This window comes from Onychostruthus taczanowskii, unplaced genomic scaffold (genome assembly GCF_017590055.1).
Source record: "Onychostruthus taczanowskii isolate IOZ18803 unplaced genomic scaffold, ASM1759005v1 scaffold41, whole genome shotgun sequence".
NCBI lineage: Eukaryota > Metazoa > Chordata > Aves > Passeriformes > Passeridae > Onychostruthus > Onychostruthus taczanowskii.
The window spans coordinates 1343498-1364304 of NW_024501571.1; positions in this window are offsets into that span (position 1 = coordinate 1343498).

Here is a 20807-nt window from a genome sequence, read left to right on the forward strand (position 1 = left end):
GTTAGCAGCCAAAGGCAAAAGCAAATCAGAATATACCTTCAGGATCTGAGTCTTAGGCTAAGTAGGAAAAGTGTCCAGATCAAAAACCTCTACAATGGGGCACCCAGGAAAGTTCTGTTAAACTCTTGAGTCCTTTTCAAAACATGCTTGTTTTTCTTTGATTCAACTTTTGAAATGTAGAATATAATTTCAAAGTGGAATTAAAAACATATTTCCTCATGACTCAAATAGATAAATCTATGGGGTTTTTTCTCCTCCTTTTTTTTTTTTTTTTTTTTTTTTTTTTTTTTTTTTTTAAGTTGAAACTACTTTTCAGCTTCTTTTTCCTAATTTGGTAACTCTGAAGTTTGGGGCTTTAAAAATTTTATTTATTTTTAAGCAATTTTAGAAAGAAAGTATTTACTGAAAAGCATCACCCAGCACTGGAAAATCACTTTGGAAGGAAATATAATGAAAAATGTTCTCAAAGAAAACACTGAAGAGGAACCAACAAACATCCTACTGCAAGACGAACAGGAATATGAAAAAAATGTAGACTTCATTAGACAGATCAATTCCTCATAATAGCCTAATCTAATGATCAGGCTGACTAAGGGCTTTGTGTCCTTTGGTGAAAAGAAGGATGTAAGAAATGCTGAAGTCCTGATTCATTGTGTTCTCTCAGACTGTTGTAAGCGTTAAGTACAGACCCTTCTGTATATTATTTATTTTTATTTTTATTTATTTTTATTTCTAATATTAGGCTGCTTTAACTTCCTTATCCATGGATGAGAGTTTTATGGATTGAGCAGACAGCTCAGCAGCTGAAGGTAAAATTACTTCTTCTATTATAGAAAGAACAGGTCATTTGGAATGGAAAGCTTTTACAGTCTTTATAACTGAGATGGGCAAGGTGGCTCTCAACATTTTCCATCCACAGGATAACTAAGATACTTGAATTGTCTGTTTGGCTTGGGAATGAACTAGAAGCAGTTCTAATAGGAGCATAGAGATGGTTGAGCTTTCAGGCAATTCTGGAATGCACTGCTACCACATTAATTTACTGACTTATGGAGTCAGATCATAACAGAGCATGATGCTGTATATAAAAAACACACAGACACAATGAGGTTGTGAGGTGGCTTGTACAGAAAATCTCCCAGTGAAAGCTATTCAAACACTACCATTATTTTCTCAGCCTCCCCTGCTTATTTTCCAGCACAATGTGGTATCTTGAAGAAACATTCATGGTCAGGCTTTCTGTGATCTTGGAAGTGCTCTCACCTGGCCATGGCTCTGCAGAGGCAGCAAGGCTAAACCACAGGACCCAGCTCTGCCACAGGCACTCACAATAAAGAACAAACCACAATTGTGTCCATGTCAGGGGGGTTGGAGCTAGGTGATCTTCAAGAAAAATCTTCCAACCTAAACCTTTCTAAGATTCTGTTATTCTGTAACTAGTGCATAGAAGTATTCAAACTTCCATGTTATGGTGCTGCCTGGCATTTTCCCCAGTTTAATCCTTCTTTTCAGTGTCTGAGTGTCAGAATGCATGCACTGCACCAGATGAAGTCTGGCCATGACCTTGCACCCACGCACTTTCCCCCATTCTCTGTGGATCCCATATGCCTTCACACAGCCCTGCAACACCAGCAGCTCACAGTCATGCTGTGAGTTTCTACTCTGCAGTCTTCTTCTCTTCCTTGTTGCTTTCAAACCCTCAGCATCCAGCCCCTCCAGCAGAACATTTTATTACTGCCTAAATCAGTCTTCTCACATTTCATGGCACGGAATTTTCTCCCGTTTCTATCTCTCTAAACAAAAAGGCTTTCCAATTCTTTCTTTATGGCATCCCCATCTTTCACTACAGTGACAATGACTTCAAATGCTGTGTTGTCATGTTTTATTAGCTCACTTCTGGGTTTCTGTGCCAAAGTCATAATGAAAACACTACATTAAGTTCAGATCCAGGTCTGATCCTTGAGAAATCCCACTGCAACGTCCATGTGATCCAAGGCTTCTTGTTTTAGGTACAGCTTGTGATCTTCCATCTAAACAATCCTTTTGCCAAGTTCCAATTCTTGTATTAGTTGTCTCCAGCCCAAGAAATTTCCTGTGACCCAGTCCCAAATACTTTACTGAAATCCAGATATTTACTGCATTTTTCCTCATGAGAAGTTGAAGTGTTTTATCAAAGGGAGATTGAGTATCTTTAATAGAAACATGTGGGACGATCTGTGTTTTTTTTCATATTTTCATTTGACTTTTTTTTCCTTAATTAGTTTTTTTTTTTTAAATTTATTATTCCTTTTCTTCAAAATTTTCTTCAAGCCTTAAGTAATGCCATTAAGATTATAATGGCCTTTTCTTGTCTTTCCTTTTTTTTTTTTTTTTTAACAGCAGAGAATTATAGTATTCCCAGATAACTAGTTTGTTTTAAAAAAGAATCAATACAACAAAATCTTTATGTGAAACCTTAGTGGAAAACAAACCCTTTTTGTGACTCAGATTCCATTAGCCTTGGCATATATTTGTTACAGGGCATTCCTGAATTTCCAATCCACATCTGGTATAGGTAAGACTAAAGTTATGGAGGGGCTTGACAGCTGGCCTGCAAGCAAAGCTGAGTTAATAGAAGAAATAACAATTGATGATTTTTGAGTGTATCCATAGCAAGGAATAAGACAAGGCCATCAGCATGGAAACTGATTAGAAAAGATACATGAACATTTTTGTAAGCTAGGCTACTTGCATAAGTAGATGTGTATACGTGCCTTATTAAATGTCTGTAAAACTTTTGCCCATTATATTGACGTTAATTGCTTTGCAGAAATGAATATAATAAGTTATTGTGATGTAGTTAATGACTTAAGATCATGCTTTGTTAAGAGTATATAAGCTAAAGAACACGCAAAATAAAAACTTTTTCTTCTTAGACCCTAATCACGTGTATGTATGTCACGTCTGACCAAACAGTGACATAAAACAATATTATAAATTGACAAAAACCAAAAGGCTACAGTTAGTGAATTGGAAGATGAAGGATTCTTGTCATAAAAAACTGGAAATTGTGCAGTCAGCTACATCACAAAGGAAGTCTTCAGATCACTGTCAGCAGTGATGCAAAAGATGGCATAAATAAGAAGTGGGCTTTGGTGAAAATGCAAGATGAGCAAGTTACATTCACAAGAAGACCACAGATACTCTCTTTTTACAATACACAGAATAAAGCCCATTTGTGATATTTTTACTTTTGCTTACACTGATGGACCTCTGTTGATGTAACTATGGAACCACTTCTGACCATCACCTCTGATGGATGCCCCAAACATGACAGGCTGCATTCTTCTAATCAGATACTTCACCCTCCTTACAAATACATTACTGAAATGATACATGTTCACAAGTATCTGGTATCAATATAGAGCCATTTCCCGCCCCCCCCACAAAAAAAAATCCTAAATTATTTTCTTAGAAAATTTCTGATTCAGTTCTTTGAGCCCACTCAAAATCTCGAGGACAGATACAGATAAAACAACAGACCAGGGACTGTCCAACCCATCACAACAGTAACTTTGATTTATTCAGTTTGTTTTTCTCCTGATCATGGCTTATCTCCTGATCTGCTCTAGGGGAACAGAGCACGTCTTCTTGCACTGGGGAATCAGGAACTGCAGCACACTCCTGCCCATTTTAACTCCTGTTAAGTTGTTTGGATCCCAGAGATTAGATGAATATTGTCTTTCATTTCTGATTCTAAACATTACTGTTCATATGGAATAAGATTTGTTATAGAAGTCCATTTTGGTGGAAGACAGAAAGGATTCAAGGACACCACCCACCTTCACTGCCCTTGAAATGTGTGCGAGGCCAGGTAGGTCACCTGGGTGGAATACATGGATACTTGGTTTCATAGGAGCCATATACAAGAAATAAAAACTGAACAAAACCAGTGCTGCAGTGAAAACGAAATAATTACATTAATCTGCTTTGGGGCAACTGGTGTTAGATTAGAGCTAATCAATTAGCCACGCAGAATACATAATGGCCACTATAATAGGACATCATACAGAGGCAGCAGATGGATTTTTGAAGAGTAACAAAGAGACTTAGACAGCAGATAGATTGAGTTTCTTTATCTCTTCACACTTTTTATAAGCACAGAGCAACTTCCTTGGCTGGCATATACTCACTTGGGTTAGCTGAGCTGAGTGGAACTAAAGAGATTTACAAGAGCTTACAGTCAATTCCTTACACCTCTTTTCCCCCTCATTCTGCTTGCACAACTTAGCTTTACTTGCAATTTTGATATTTTTGGGCAGCTCTATAACTTATAAGAGGAAATTGTCTGCAGAAGTAATTTATTAAAAATAAATAATTCCACTATAAAAGTTTTCTTTGTTGAACATTTCCTACCTCCCTTGCACCTACACTTGGTGATCTATGAATTTCTTCACATGTGACTATGTTGGGGAGGCGACATTATTACTTTTCTATTTTCTCTTCACATCAAAATATGTCATTTTTTAAACACTTTCTCTGGATGCATGCACATATGAGTAGTTCTGCTGACTCTGTTATTATGTGGAAGCAAGAAATGTTACAGAGAAGCAGTCCTCTGTGAATAGTCAAAAATGCTTAAAAGTACATTATAGCCCCTAGACATTAAACTCAAATTTCTGAATGAGCCAGCTTGAAATCTATTGTGACCTCTAATAGTTCTGCATCTAACTTTGATAATTTTAGCTGACGTTCCTACAGTGACAGTTTGCACATTCAAATACTTTTTATAGTCCATGAAATTGTTTTGGTTTTTGATGCTTTTTATCAAATCAAGCAGAGCAAAAGAAAAAGTATTTAAAATTAGTGATTTATTTAATCTTTCTCAGAAGCCCTTTGCTATTTCTTTGTATTTCAATCCATTACTAGGAATAGTGAGAAAAGATTAAAGCAGTTGAATCTGATGGAAGTCTTCATGATAATGTAGATACCAGTTTTTATTAAGCTGTCAAAAAAGTACTGACATGCAAAATTTCAGTATTAATGTAATAGCTTAAATAATTTTGTTATTTTTAACTCAAGCACATTCTGGATGTGCATATCTACCAAAAGAAAGGCAATATCTAATATGCTTTATGAGCAACAATATTTAGTTGTATACATTTTTTAAAAGAGGAAGGCATCTCATCTTCTAGAATTTGAGGCTAGTAAGAAAACTATTAGGCAGGGAAGGGTTAATTCTGATGAGAACTGAATTCTTTGAACATTAAAGCTGCCACTGGTTTGTACAAAGTGGTTTGTTTTAATTGTTCTTAGCAAGTATGTCCTGGATTGCTAAACATGATTTTAATTTGTAATGGTATTAACACAGCAGTTTGTTGCATTGTCACTTTTGGGAAGCATGAAATGAGACATGAGAGTTACCGGATTTGTTTGTAGGCACATGGGAAAGTTTCATCACAAAAATCCTTCTCTTGGGACTGAACAGTTCATACTTGGATTTTTTAAAATAAAACAGGACAGACACTAAATATTTCAGTAAAATTCTGGTTTTTATTGGAGCTTCTGTTGGAAGAAGAGCATAGGGAGGGTGAATTTGAATTTAAGTTCCATGTTTGTTGCTGGTGTTGCTACAGAATGTCACTCTGGGACATAAAATAAAACGACACAGACACTGAAATCTCCAAGGTAAAAAGAAGGGAAGTTTAATTTCTGACTCCAACATTTATAGATTTCCAAAAGTGACAGTGGATTGGAGGATGACAGTGCCACCTCTCCAATGACACTGGACAAACCAACAGTCCATCAAACTTTTCCTCCTCCAGAAAAGAATGAAAAACAATTAATTATTTACATAAAGTGCGTGAGAAAGTTCATTACAAGAATGTAAACATCAGAAGAACTTAGAAGAACAGGGCGACAACAGAAAATCCCAAGTGTGCACTGGGATCCCACTGACAAACTCATACCCTCAAAGCAATCATTCTGTCTGCAAAGTACTTTTTCTTCTTTCCCTACCTGTGGGAATAGACTGAAGAATAAATCAGGGAATTGCTCTAACTGCATCCTGAGTGTTGTGTGAAAGTACAAATCCATCCTGCAGCAGAGGGATGCACATCCCGGGTCTGACCCCGAGTTCTCGTTGCGCTGTGGGGATGATGGCAGTGTCCCCCTGCTGCTGCTGGGGGAGGTGGGTGTGGGACTGCTCCATGATCACCTGGACAGCCTTTCCCACCACCTCTGGATGCATCTCACGTCACCAGTGGCTGTGGAAAGGGAGCAAAGCTTAAGGAAAGGCTGAGGGAGCTGGGCTTGTTCAGGCTGGAGAAGAGATGACTGAGACATGACCTCACCAATGTCTGTTTCTGAAGGGATGAAGAGGATGAAGTCAGGCTCTCCTCAGTGGTTCTAAATAGGACAAGAGGCAACAGGCAGAAACTGGAACACAGAAAGTTCCACCTGAACATGACAAAGAACTTCTTTTCTGTGATAGAGACTTCCCAATATAAACCTGATTTTTATGATTTTTTCCCAATTATTTCATTTTTAATTCCTGTAGGCTTTTGACATCCACCACAGCATGCCACAGTCTACACCACAGTTTAAATCAGCACTGTGTGAGCAGATGTTTTCTTGTTACCTAACACTGGGTAATTTTTTTGACACTTAACTGTTTCTTGCATCACAGGAAAAAACAAACAGCCATTTCCCATATGATGTGATCAGAAGTAGCAGAGATAAACTGCATGAAGTACAGATGTGATAAAGAACCTAAAGGACTAATACTATCACAAAAGTAGCTAACAAAGAACATAGGCTACCTCAACACTTTCCTTTGTATCAGCAACCTCTCCCAGAAATACTCTTTGTTCAAACTATTCAGAATCCTGTGACTTTATTCATGACCTCCACTTCCAATTGCTCTGTGAGTACTTTTACTTGTCAGGAAAAGTCTGTTCTTTAGCATCATCACTCTGAAATTTCATCACAGTGGCCAAAAGAGCTGGAATATTGGATCTTCTGCACACTGAGAAGGAAAGTTCTGTAAAACACATGGAATGATTTTGAAGTGTGTGGCAGAGAAAAGGCAGGTGGATGTTTTGGCAGTACCACCTGGATGGTGTCAAGGATAGCTTGGGTATTCCACTCACAGACCCCCATGCCAGCTGGGTCAGCATGGCAGGCAGAGCACTCATTTCTATGCAAGTACTCTCAGAATTGTTTCCACATTGTCCAGCCTGGCAAAATGATACCGAGTAGCATTCAGACATAGCAAACATCTCCCTGCAATTTTCATTCCTTAGAGTTTCGTGTGCCTGACAACAGCCCTGCTGTTCCTCAGGTGAATATGTCTCACAGGTTTCCTGTGACAAATCTGCACATGTGTTGCAATATGTAAACAGCAGCATTGGTTTTCCCTGGAAATGTTCAATATGCATCTGTTAATAGGATCAAACTTTCTTCACACGTTTTCCAATCTGTTTATTATACAGTGATCGGGCTACTTTGGCAACAGTAGTGTTCTTGCTAGCAAAACACCCTGCCATTGTGAAACGTGTGGAGATGCCACTTTGCCATGAGGATGGTTACAAAATGTTTTAGTTTGGCATTCTAGCCAAGAGCTAAACCATTGTCCAAGCTGCTTGTTTCCCATTCCATGTTGTTGAGTGCTGAGGAATCCACTGTTTTTTTCACTACAACTGAAACTCTCCCCTTCTCTAGCAGACAATTCAGTGGCAATTCTCTGTGATAAATAAAGAACATGACCATTTATGTGGTCTTATGTGCTATCTAAATTGTTGGGATGCTAATTCAACAGCCTTACTTCATGTCCTATATTTAAAGGTTTAGGATAATTGGGTAGTTATGTTTACAAGCTGGAAAACTTTGGATAAAATCTAGGCAAAACTAATTGATTTGTCTTTCAGAATGAGATTCAGCTCATGGACTAAACCTAAATTTGGACATCTATATGTATATCACTAATTGGGAAACTATGTGCTGAGGTTGCCATTGTAGTGGCAGCATATGCAGATATGTATTAGAGCACCTCAGATAACACTTGAATTCCAACATTTAAGCTACTGTTTGAGTCCAGAGTACTAATTAAAAAAAATCCTAGAAGAAAGGCCTAGATTTAATTTTACAAAACTAATAAGCACGAAACTTGTCAGTTCAAATGAGAAAGATTGCTAAGGTTAGCAGGAAGCATTAAACCCCCCCAATTACAGCTTGTTTACAGGATGGCAATACAGTTTAAAAGAACATTCTGGGAAATCAGCATTGTTTCCCATTATTTTGACACTTTAGTATCTGAAAATGCAAGTATGCCAGCACAGTGGTGCACTGGGACATAACAACTCTTGGAGCATTTTAAGAACATCAAATTAAAAAACACTAGGTTGAATAAGTAGAAACATGCCCTCCAATCTGTTTCAATGGTTTATTTTATAGCACTGACAGACAACACTATTTATAGACTTGAAACTTCTTGAGTGGAAAAAGTTAACAAAGGTATGTTCCTTTCATAAAATGGTCCAGTTCTCTCTGCACATCAGAGCATGTTCTCTGTGACACTGGAAAGGCAGTGGGTTTGGACACATATAATCCTCTCCATGAAGACTTTCAGGCTGTAGCAATCATCCTCACTGAACTAGATAACCCTCCCATGCTTCAGCATGACTTCTGCATTTCACAGCTTTATCTGCATTCTCCCTTTATCTGATGGAAGCAGACATTTTTTACATAACAAAGCTGTTAATTAGTTCTTGAAAAGATTGATAGGGACTTATTTTGTAATAATTAGAGCTAATGCCATTACTCCTGAGGCTAAGGCTGTGCAGGAACAGAGATTGACAAGCTTTGTAGTTAAACAGAGAAGATTCAAAGGCACTCTATAAACAAACCTGGTTTATGAAGGCTTAATAGACATATGCATGCAAAAGCTGTGTATACCAAGTGTGTTTTGCAAGAACACATTATCTGAAGGAAAAACAAATTTTCAGATGATGTAATGGAATATAATACAGTAAAGTAGTTGTATTTCTTACAGGCATCTGAATTTCTAGACTGCATTCTCTCTCTTTCTACTTTTGCATATCCAGTGCTAGAAATAAAACAACTTATCTTTTCTGTGGAATTCCTAAAATAAACACATTTCTAAGGCTAAAACTCTGCCTTCGAACCCCTAGGTAAAACTGTCATTTGCTTCAGTGGGTTATTTGGATGTTGAGCACATAACAGGAGGTATCAATAAGCAACTCAGAAAGAGGAGTAACTATCCATACCCTTTAAAATACAAAAATAATTGTTTAGAACTTCCAATTACTTTTGTCAATAATAAATGCAAGGCAGGCTTTTATTTAGCACTTCTCTGAACCATTGCCTCTTCACTGGAGAAAACAGGGACCTCAAAATCACAGAATGCCCTGGGTTGGAACTGACCATAAAGATCATCTCATTCCAACCCCCTGCCATGGGCAGAGACTCCTTACACTAGACCAGGTAGCTCAAACCCTGATCCAGCCTGGCCTCAGACACTTCCAGGATGGTGCATCCACAAATTCTCTGGGCAACCTGTCACCACCCTCTCAGGAGACAATTTATTCTTAATATCCAGTTTATATCTACCCTCTTTAATCTTAAAGCCATTTCCCTTTATCCTGTCACCACTGACCTGCACTAAGGTCTTCCTCAACCCCCTTATTCTCCAGGGTGAACAGCCCCAGCCTTTCTTCACAGGAGAGGTGCCCCCTTGCCTCTAACCATTTCCATGGCTCTCCTCTGGACCCATTCCAACAGGACCATGTCTTTGTTGTACTGAGAGCCCCAGAGCTGGATGCAGCACTCCAGGTGGGGTCTCACAAGAGCACCATAAGAGAATTGTGAATTAAATACAGAGAAATCATGACCTTAGTACACACTGGCTAGATTAAATTTGTATGACTTAAAAATAGATGTGGAGAATAATAACCATTGTATCAGTTTTAATCTGATAAAAATGCGTTCTTAAAATTTTATACCAGAAGAATATAATTAGGACTCTGGCCCAAACTTCACTGACTTAAGAGAAATAAACATCACTGAAAGGTTTCACTGATATGACACTTTAATGTATTTCTTTATTATGAAGGAAGGAATTTTTTTTTAATATTTAAAAATATCTCTGTCTTAAATCCATCTGCAAAGTGCACATTCTGCACATTCTAGATCTATTTGTAAACTGACCTTATAAAAAAAAAAAATCTATTTTTTAAAAGTTTCTTTTCCATGATCTCTGCTTACTTGCTCATAGTCTCTGATACATTGTCTCCTTGAAAATGGCTGCAAGAATGCTTTATGTCTGTAAGGTGTGATAAAGACCATAAAACCAGGGTTTTTTTTGGTGATACATGCCTGCTACTCATACAGTTACTTAAAAACTGCAGAAAAACCCCAAAATAGAAGTAGTATGAGAAAAGGAGAACTGCTGGCAAGGTATCATGATGCATGAGCTTCGTGGTACATGGGCATCCAATACTATGCAAGATGAGTGCTCCAGCAACCAAAGGGATGTGTCTATTAGCATATAATTAAACAATGGAACTCATGAAATGTTGTGGATAATCAGATCAAAAGGCACAACTGACCAATTCATGAAGGGAAGGGATTGTGGGAGGTTTTCTCACACGAAGACACCACCTCAAACTTGAGGAGGCAATTTTAGCTTCAAATGAAGTCTTTGGCAGGGTTTGTTCAAGTGTGTTCCTGTGCCTGCACTTATTTTGCTGTGATCACCACTGCTGGAGACCAGACACTGATACAGATGGGCCCTTGGGCTGTTCCAGGACTGTTTGTTCTGAGGTCCTCTAAAGTTTTTTTGTTTTTAATTTTTTTTATTTGGAGTCTTTATTTGGATGTTTTTATTTGGATGTTCAATGTCTTAAACCAGAAGGTGCCTTCCTGTTCAGATAAGGTATGAAGGATGAAACTTAAGCAGGGAAACATTCAAAAGCAGACTCCCTGGTAGTCTGCAGGGTAGTTTACCCCAGGCTGTGAATTCAGCAGAGCAAAGCTGGGTGTGGCTCCTTTGGGCAGACTGCCCTTGGGAGCCAGATGCACAGACGGCCGCTGTGCACTGATGCCAGTACAGGAAGCTGCTCATTTGGAAAAGTCTCCTCTCCTTCTCAAACTTGCTAGCATGTGTCAAAGGGAGTCGGCCTTCTGAAGTCCAATTTTTGCATCCCTGGAACAACAGGCTTGCTCTGACCACTGAGATGTAATAGCTTATGGATCCAGTGCTCCAGCATGAGCCACCTCACCTGTGTTTGAGTCTCTGTAACAGTGCTTCCAGCTTTGAAGGCAAGAACAAAAGGAAGTGTCCTGACAGTGTGGAGCTATGAAGTACCCACATGTAACATTTCTGAAGTTAAGCACATTTGTAAAGCTACAAACTGATCTCTTGCTCAAAACAGATTGCATTCTTGTACAAGCAGTATTCCCTTCTCCTTAAACTTGAGAAGAGCTGCCCCAGGCTTGACCTAATCCAGCCCTATGGAAAGTTTTCTGTGTGATAAATATGACTTAATTTCAGATGTCAATAATTTCCCCTCTATTTATTCCGAGTCTTTTTTCTAACCACGTATATGAACCATTCAAGTTTCAAAACTTCATACCAAAATTCTAAGAGCCAGTCAGTTAAATGAATATAAGGAAGCACATACTCGGATTGAAAAACTGTGCCAGGAAAGTGCCTATGCTACTTGAAACAGGAAGAATTGGCCTGAAATTAGTATTCACAGCTACAAAGAGATGGCAGGGATCTGCATTAGGGAACCCAAGCCATCTTTTAGGTGCCACTGACATTCATCAAAATGCCACCAAACCCTGTAGGTAATTTAAGTGCCTAGATTAATAGATTAAGGTGTCTGTGACAAAATTACAGCATCATGCTGCTTTTTCTGTTATTACTGGACAGAAAATAACTCCTACAGGCTGAGTCCAAGTGGCTGCATCAGGCTTTTGCTCTAAAATGCCCTTCAGAGCAGATCCTTTTTCTCAGCAGGGAATAAAAAGATGGACATTAGTCTCCCACATGTTATCCTTTGTGATTATTTCACATTAACTCCCCAAGTGACATCTGAACTGAGAAACTCCAGAGAAGAAGGTTCCTGAACTGAATGTAAATCTTAGCCTGTCCTAACTCCACGTGAGAGTGGGATTTAAGCATCCCCCCCAAGACATCTCCCAAATCTTGTTTACTGGGGAAAGATAACCGAGGCCCAGGCTGACTGTCATCCATGGTGAGCTGCTCAGGGTCTTTGTTTTGAAGCACTGCAGTGTCCTCCGTGCTGCACAGCTACAGGTCAGCGTAGGAGCAGTCCAAGAATTTGCAATTCTGTGTCAGGAAATGTCTCTTTTGAGGATGTCCAGGAGCAAGGTGCTGAACTCAGGCCTTCACCCTCCAGCATGACTTCATCCTCTTGTTTTGCCTGCCTCACCTGCATGGTCTGACCCAACAGACTTGCTTACAGCTCGTCTAACTCCATAACAGATCAGTAAGTGCAATACTGGTGCCTGCCCACACACTCCATATTTTCTAGGCTGCAAATTCCCTTCTTCTGAGATTAAAACTGATTTTGTATGAAATACAGCACTATTCATTTGAGCAGCAAGTGGAGTGTAATTTTCTGAACAACCTGTTAGTGTTTTTGTTATAATTATCTATAAGGTTAATTAAATCATGGGGAGATGAATGTTAGAGGCTTTTCTTAAAGAAAATCTGTTATCTTTCTAAATCAAATGGAAAGATTTCTTTTCAAAACTTCCTGCCAATTGGAAACATGGAAAAAGTTTTTCTAAAATCATTTGCAACAAAACCTAGTATCTTTTTAATTTTTTTTTCCAAAGCAGAGAAAGTTTCCTGAAATCCTGAAACTACACTAAGAAATTAGAAGGAGCAAAACAAGCAGCCAACCCTCTCCCTTCCTTCACACTTTCTGGGTGCCAGAGCTATTCCCCCTACCCTCAAACCTCTCCCAAACACGTTCTCATAGAAATACTCCAATCTTACCCTGTTTCTCCATCCAGAGACAGCTCAGCTCCTGCTGTTACCAAGTGCAAACCTGATGAGAAAAGAACTGAGCAACACCACAAGCATTGCTTATTCTGAAAATCAAAATATTTTACTTACCTATTCAACAAACAGAACAAGCAAAATCAATCCAAGAAATCACTTTGCAAAACATTGCACAGGGCAATTCATTCTCCTCCTTGACAGAAGAAAATGATGGGGATGATTTGCATATGAGAGCTGTTCATCATGTGTAGAAATGGTTATAAAAATGTTGTCATCACCTTTTCATCTGAAAAGGCTGTTTTAGCAACAGTGATATATTTAAATACAATGTTATGTTGCTTCCAGCAGGAGATTCTTTGATTTAAAGAAATGAACATTTCATTTACCAATGCATTAAAAAATGTCCTCTGTAAGCTCCTATGATTTTTCATCTTGCATGTTAGTTTTGGCACAGCATTTCACAGAATTTTGTAACTAGCACATATGTAATCACATAAAAAGTAATAATAAAAATGTAAGGAATCTGGAAACTGAATTCAGGGCTGCTCAAAGTTCTGTTCAGGTCCAGCAACACCCTTTAACACATTTAGTGCATAGTTACCCTCATAACCTTACCTATATGCAGGTAGATATATAGCTGTCCTTATAATGATAGCCAAGCCTTCTACCATAGATTTTTCACCTTTCAGTTATTGCTTGGACCTTAAAAACTTCAATTGAATTCATTCATATCAGGTTTAAGTCTTAAAAACAAACTTCCTGAAGGAGGTTATTCCACAGGGCATCAACTCCTGTAATTATAATGATTTAAATGATATCTTTTATAGTTTTGTATATACAAAACTTCCTGCCTGATTTGCTCAGTTTCCCAAAGGTTGAAGAGCTTGCTTTGTCATTTATCCCATAATTTTCCTATGGTTTATTTTAATTTAGTTGATATACTCAACAACTCATGCCCTAGAGTAAAATCCCATCACAGATTCCTTTACATAGGAGGAATTACATGATTTTTATGTGCATGCATTTAAGATATTCAAAAATCATCTTTCTTAGAGGCTTACATTAGAAATAGTAGTCTTTTCTTTTTCCCTTTCAAGGTAAAAAATAAACTTATCTTTTATTAGCAGTGAGCCAAGAACTTGTCCTGTTCTCATTGTGCTCACACATAATGAATATTTTCAATAATAACCTTAATGAACAAGTCAGGGAATTAGTTGGCTGCATAAGTGATTACGATCAGGTCACTTAAAGGGTAAGACAATCTTAAAATTAGTGAGGCACTGGGGAGGGCTATTTAGAACATTTCAAAATGTATATGTTGAGATATTCAAGAAACCTTTTTAACTCCATCTTTTGCTATAAAGAAAAGATCTCCCACTGGCTGAAAAATGACAAACCATCCATATATAATTTAATTTGTTTTGTATAATTGTACCGTTATTTTATTTGGAATGAAAGACACAAGTTTGCAAGGCTTCTCAGCAAGTCTCCACTTGAATTTCTGCGTTTTGGTAGTGCACAGCAGGATAAATATATGCAGTGTTTCTTTCTCCCTTTAAGTAATGGAGACAGACAGTGGAATGGAAACATACCTATCTATGAAAACAGACAGATATTGCACCATTGCTTGGTGCAATTCCTTTAGTCAGGCAGGTCAGCAGCTGATAACACCTGGTTGTGATGCCCACAACGTGCAGGGTGTGTGTCCTTCCCTCTCACAGCTGCTTGTCCAGTCAGGGTTATCAATCAGGATAGTGGTTTAAGTGTATAAAAATATTTTAGAAAAGTTTTGTGTGTTACATAGAATTTTATTCTCATTAATGATGTCTTTCTATGTGCCAATGTACAGCAGAAATACTGAGCCTGACACACCTGTGAGTGTTTGAGAGTAGAAAAATAAAATGACCAAAGGCAAAACTGAGATGATGGTGTGGATTTTTCTGACAAACAGAAAAAAAACTAAGATAGGAACAAACTGGTATGGAACAAAAAACCCATTATGTCTGTGAGCACTTCTGAAATGCTTTTATAGGGAGGAGTAATATGTTGTAAATACTGCTGATATTACACAAGTGACTGTTTCTGCTCATAGCTTCATGAGGGTCTGTGTAGAATTCCAATTCAATAATGAGGATGAAAAGCCAAAGGCAAAAAATCATCTTGGGGAAATTAATGTTTGTCAAGGTAAAAATGCTTTTGAAGTTCATGCTTTAATTTGTTCTGAAAACAAACCCCAAATGAACCCCAGCCAAAACCCCTCACTGCAAAATGTTGACACTTTTAAAGGATTTTACTGCTTTCACTTGACATGTCAAGTGGGGTCTGCCCACACCTAGCACAAATTAGCCATTCTGTATTGAAACCAACTTTCTGAAGTTATGGCTGCTATACATAGAAGACCAACATGTTTTATATACTTCAGCTCTAACCCACTCCTCCAATGGAAAATGAGTAATTTATAATTTTATTTTAATTATTTCACCACTTGTTCTTTTTTGAGAAAACAGACTGTATTACTTGGCGTAAGTGGTAGGATATTGTGCAATTCACAACAGAGTTCATATTTTCAGTCCATATTTGCAATGTTTCAGCACAGCTTCACCGAGGTCAATGCTGCTGCATCAGCCAAGGATCTGCTATAGAACTGAGCTGCAAATTTAGTGTGTAACACACAGAGACAGGAAAAAAAAAAAAAGAAAAAAAGCCTAATTCATAAAGAAAAAGCAGGAATGAAGGCGAGAGTCCTTAGTCAAAAAACTTCCCAGAACAAAAAAATGTTACAGTTATTGTTAATTTCAATGGCTCACAATTCACTCTTCACTAAGCCACACCAGTATTTGTTTTGGAGTATTTTGCTATACCAGATATAGAAAATAACACAGCTTAAAAGTCACGGACAGGGCAAAGTGACATAATGAAACACAGACACAGAGAAATCAGCAGAGCTACCTAGGATACCAAAAATACAACAAAAAGCCCCTCTCTGAGAAGTCTATTGTTTATGTCAGCAGAAAGGCTTGAGATGAAAAAAGAGGGACAAATTACAAATATTTGCCTTTTTTTTAATCAAACAGTATATTTGCTTTAATCAAATATGAGAATCTAAAGCACCTACTTAAAATCCCTCTTTCTGGTTCCAGAAATGCAAGAAGAGCACAACCATTCAAAGCAAAACCAAATCTTTTCCTTTCCTTATCCTTGCTGCTGCAAATGCCACTTCTTTTGAAGTGTCGGGGGAAGGTGCAAAGATTCCTCTAAAGGACACATGCAAAATAATCTGCTAGAAGGGAAGATCTGCTTTGAAAAAGACATGCCATTTTTAAATAGTGCTCTCCTTGAAAAATGGTAGAACTGAACCTTAAGTCTACTTTCACACATTATCTTTCAATATATTTATATATATTGAAACATACACACCTCTCATATACATCATGTTATGAAAAATGTTAATGCCATTGTGGGATATCAGTTAAGAAAAATAGGGGAGGTTTTTGTACTACAGTTTCCTTCACAAATTGGTGAGTTTATGTCTGCCAGAAGCTTATCTGTTCTTTGGAGAACATATGTAATATGACAGTTGTAAATTCTATCACATTTTTCTTCTTGAGTGTTCATGGACAGGATGCTGCACTTTAAAGGAATTCTGTGAGACTAAAAATTTGAGGTCAGTGGGTCTGGATGTCTGTAACTGAGTAGATATTCTATATTTAATTAAGTGGCTGATCCTGAGAAAAGGATCTGCTGTTTCTCCTAACCTGAAGATGTGACTACTCAAAACTTTAAGAGTCATTCACCCAAGTTGAGATTAGCAGTTGAAGAACCCATCCTGTGACTCACGGGATCTGAGATTCCCAAGTCAGACCTCCCTTGTTTTGCTGGGGAGTAGTGAAATTTGGCTGGCTCTGGGAATTTTCCCTGGTGGTTTCTATCCTGCCTTAATTGCTTCAGACTTCCAACCTGCCCATGTTCCCCTTTGGATTGCACAGAATAACAGTGACATTCTGGGGCCACGGTGTTTCCTGCTTAAAAAATATAAAATCTTGAGGCTTTTTGGTGAGTGAGTGCCATGTAGAGGTTTTGACACAGACAAATTTCTGCAGCAGCCTTGAGAGGGGCTCATGGTGGTGATTTCAGGCAGAAATTCCCACCTTCATCTGTGTGCAGCTGCTTCTTCCCACAGCTGGGCTCTTCAGCTAGTCTTAAATTTGGCTGAGGTGTTTGTGCATCCTCAGCTTACCTCCTTTCCACACAGTTTGTTCTCCCACTTCACTTTTATTTGTCCCTTTTCCCACTGCAGCCCCTGCTGCAGTATAGATCTTTCAGAAATGGAGTTAAGGAAAAAAAAAAAAAAACAAAAAACAACCTCATGTCCTAGATTGAAAAACTACAGAGTGCTAAAGATTGCATCTCTGTAATTGTTCTGGTTTTCTGGTGGTTTTTCCTGTGGATTAGGATGAAAATCTGGATCTCCTGATTGTCTCCAGATGAAAGTAAAACATAAAATTCTGTTCCCAGAGTGATCTTCCTTTGTTATTTTTGTGCATGTTTGGTTTTGCATTGAAATATTATTATAATAACTTCTGCTGCTACTTTTATTTTTTTTTTTTTTTTTTTGTGTGTAGGGTTTGCAAAACCTCTCATTGTTCTATCCCAGAAATAAGTCTGACGTGCATGAGCTGCTTCTCTTGATGTACAGGACTTGATTCTGATGGCCACACATGAAAGGAGCGGAACTAATGGGCATTGTCCACTACAAAAATACCATTTTGATTCATGGTTTGGATTTTGCCTCGTCAGTGGTGTGGTATCACAAAACAAAGCTTAGATAATTTTCAGTGAATTTCAAGCTAACAGTTTTGGAATATGAAGAATGTGTGCTTGCACAGTCATCCAAAGATATGCCATAAAGCCATGAGCACAGAACCCATTTCTGCCACAAGCACCACAAAAACCGGGACTGAGTTGCTTCAGATCACTCCAAAAACCACCTAGATCCTTGCCAAGTCTGTTTGCCTTTATAGTTTAATTCTAGAGTCAATAAACACAAAGGAAAGGCCATCAAATGAACAGTATGCATGTAATTTACAATTAGAGCATGCAACTGGTATATCATAAAAATATGGATACAGTTATGTCTCTGGGCTGAATGGAAAGAACCACAAGTTTTGACAACTTGCACCTGCAATATAAATTTGCTGGGTTTTTAGAAAAGTAAAATACTGCATTACATGTACACAAAGTACATATTCCTTAGCTATGGTCCTCTTTTGAAACCGAGATCCTGAACAATGTTGCCAAAAGAAACAGCTTTTGTGCTTTCAGACAGCCAACATCTTATAAAACCAGGCAGATGAATGATGTTATGTGTAAGGGATGAATAAAAATATCAAAGACTGAAGTTCCAAACAGGCTTTGCAGGCCAAGAAAATGGCATTAAAATTCATTCCACAGAAAATAAAAGCAAATAACATCGGGACCAACCTGGGCACTTAGTTCTGCTCCAAAAGCTAAAGGCTTGTGAATATTCCTGAGGCAGATTGATCCCTCTTTTTGCAGTGAAACTTCCTAAGGTTTTAGATACGTTACTACTCTGGGTTTTTTCATCAATAGTAAAGGTGTGAACCTATGGTTTATGAAAGTTTTTTGCTAAGAGGGTATGCTTATTGCTCTTTGATGCTGACAATATTCAGAGTCATGCTCTTGTATTCTGGCTTTTGAATCTGGTATGAACCTTTTGCCATCAATGTCAGAAGACTGGATTTCATTCTGACTAAAACCAGAAGATTTTGATAAGTTAGACTGACAGAATTCACAATTTAAATTATAGAATTGCATTAAACTCCCCCCCCAGCTTATGCTTGAGTTAGCACCTGATAATGAAACATCATGAATGGAATGCCTCAGTGATCTCCAAAGTTATATGTCAGTGTACAATTTAAATTTAAAAATTCCCTGATTTATGTTAATGAAAGAATTGAACACAGCATTAATCAACAAAGGCACACACTGCTTTTTAACTTTCTCATGCCAGTAAAATATGCAGGTGAAAATTTCCTCTCTGGTCTTCAAAGCAATTGCCAGTTCAATCCATGTTCAGTTATTTATATAAAAAATGAATATTGGTAAAACATGACTATGGTACTACAACTAAAGACTTCAGAAAGAGTTAGATCTATTTATCAGATATTATACAAATGCACAGAAAACCCCATCCTCTTCCTAGGCAACACCAGATTTTAATAGAAACTATCAACTGACCATCAAAGGTGATAAGAAGAATGGCACTATACAGACAAACATGCCCTGTGGGTTAGTTATGGGTGAGAGTCACCTCACCTGACTTGACATATCTGCAGATTAAAGTTCAGACAATGAACTAGTCACCATGCTCTGCCTTTGGGAGCCTTCCCCAAAGGAGAAGTCATCTGACCTTTCTAGAGCAGGATCATGTATTCTTTGGAGGTGCCTGCTTCCCTTCTTGGACTAATTGGGAGTCTCAGGTGACTGGATCATAATTAATGTCTTACTTTTGGCTTGCACTTGCATGGTTGATCTTTCTGCATGACCAAGGCATATCCCAAAGAGAGTAAAAGAAGAGGTCACAAGCTGAAAAATAGGAAGCGAGGAAACAAAAGTGTACTTTTACCAGTATTTTTTAAAATTACTTATTTAATGAGAATATTCCTTCTTTATCTTATTTTTGGTCTTCTCTAGAAGAGGGCTGGGGTAATACAGAGGGATTCTGGCAACAATCCTCAATGTTACAAGATACATCTTGGAAGAATGTAGGAAGCTGGATCAGCCTCTGTCCCTTGGTCACGTAAGTTACAGCTCAGTTATATACTTGAGCTTTTTATGGCCTTGCAGATGCTTCTATTGTGACCAGTCACTTCATTTGTCTCCCTCATTCTATTTTATTTGTGTTTTATTGTTTTCCATTGAAATACATTTTTAATCATGTTTTTCTTTTAAATTTTTTAACCAAGATCTTCACAAACAGAACAGTGTGATTCTTTGATCCCTTATGACATCCAAATATAGAATAGATGTAAGTACTCCCACGTAATTAGTCCCAGGTAAACTCTAAAGTTATCAGGTATTTTTAGCCTGTTTAGACATAACCCAGAAATCCCTAACATACATCTGGATCTCCTCTGCTTTTCACTTTTGCCAACACTACGTTTATGTCTGGTAAATAGTCTATTGGGTCTCATGTATTCAGAGACCTTCAAGTACCAAAATAATTTGCTGTTGAACCTTTGCCTTCCAAAAATCATGATGATGAAACATACTGCTACAATGGGATTTGCTGTAACACTACCTAAAAATCAGTTATCTTGATAATGATCATGTTTTTTAGCTATGGGAATGATTTCTCCAGACGTTTATCTTCTTTCTAGTTACCTGGCTATTTCTCTTCCTCCCAGTTACTTAGAGCTCAGGACTGGCACTTTTTCTTATGTATCTGTTCTAGCTCAACCCGAGGTTGAAGGTTGAACTTGGGGATCGTCCATTCCTGAGTCAAGCCAGAGATAAGTGATCAAATCACAGTTTTGGCCTTAAAGTACTTCTCTACATAAATTAAGTCTTCTCATCTAACTGACATTAATGTGTAGCTGCCAAGTAGCTGAGACTGAAATTAATAAATAATAATATATTATGGAAATTTGTCTAGTGATATCAATGAAAGAATATAAAAGACATTAGCTTAATTTCCTTTTTTTTTCCTACTTCCAATATAATTATTTAACTAGGAAAAAAATTAAGCTGA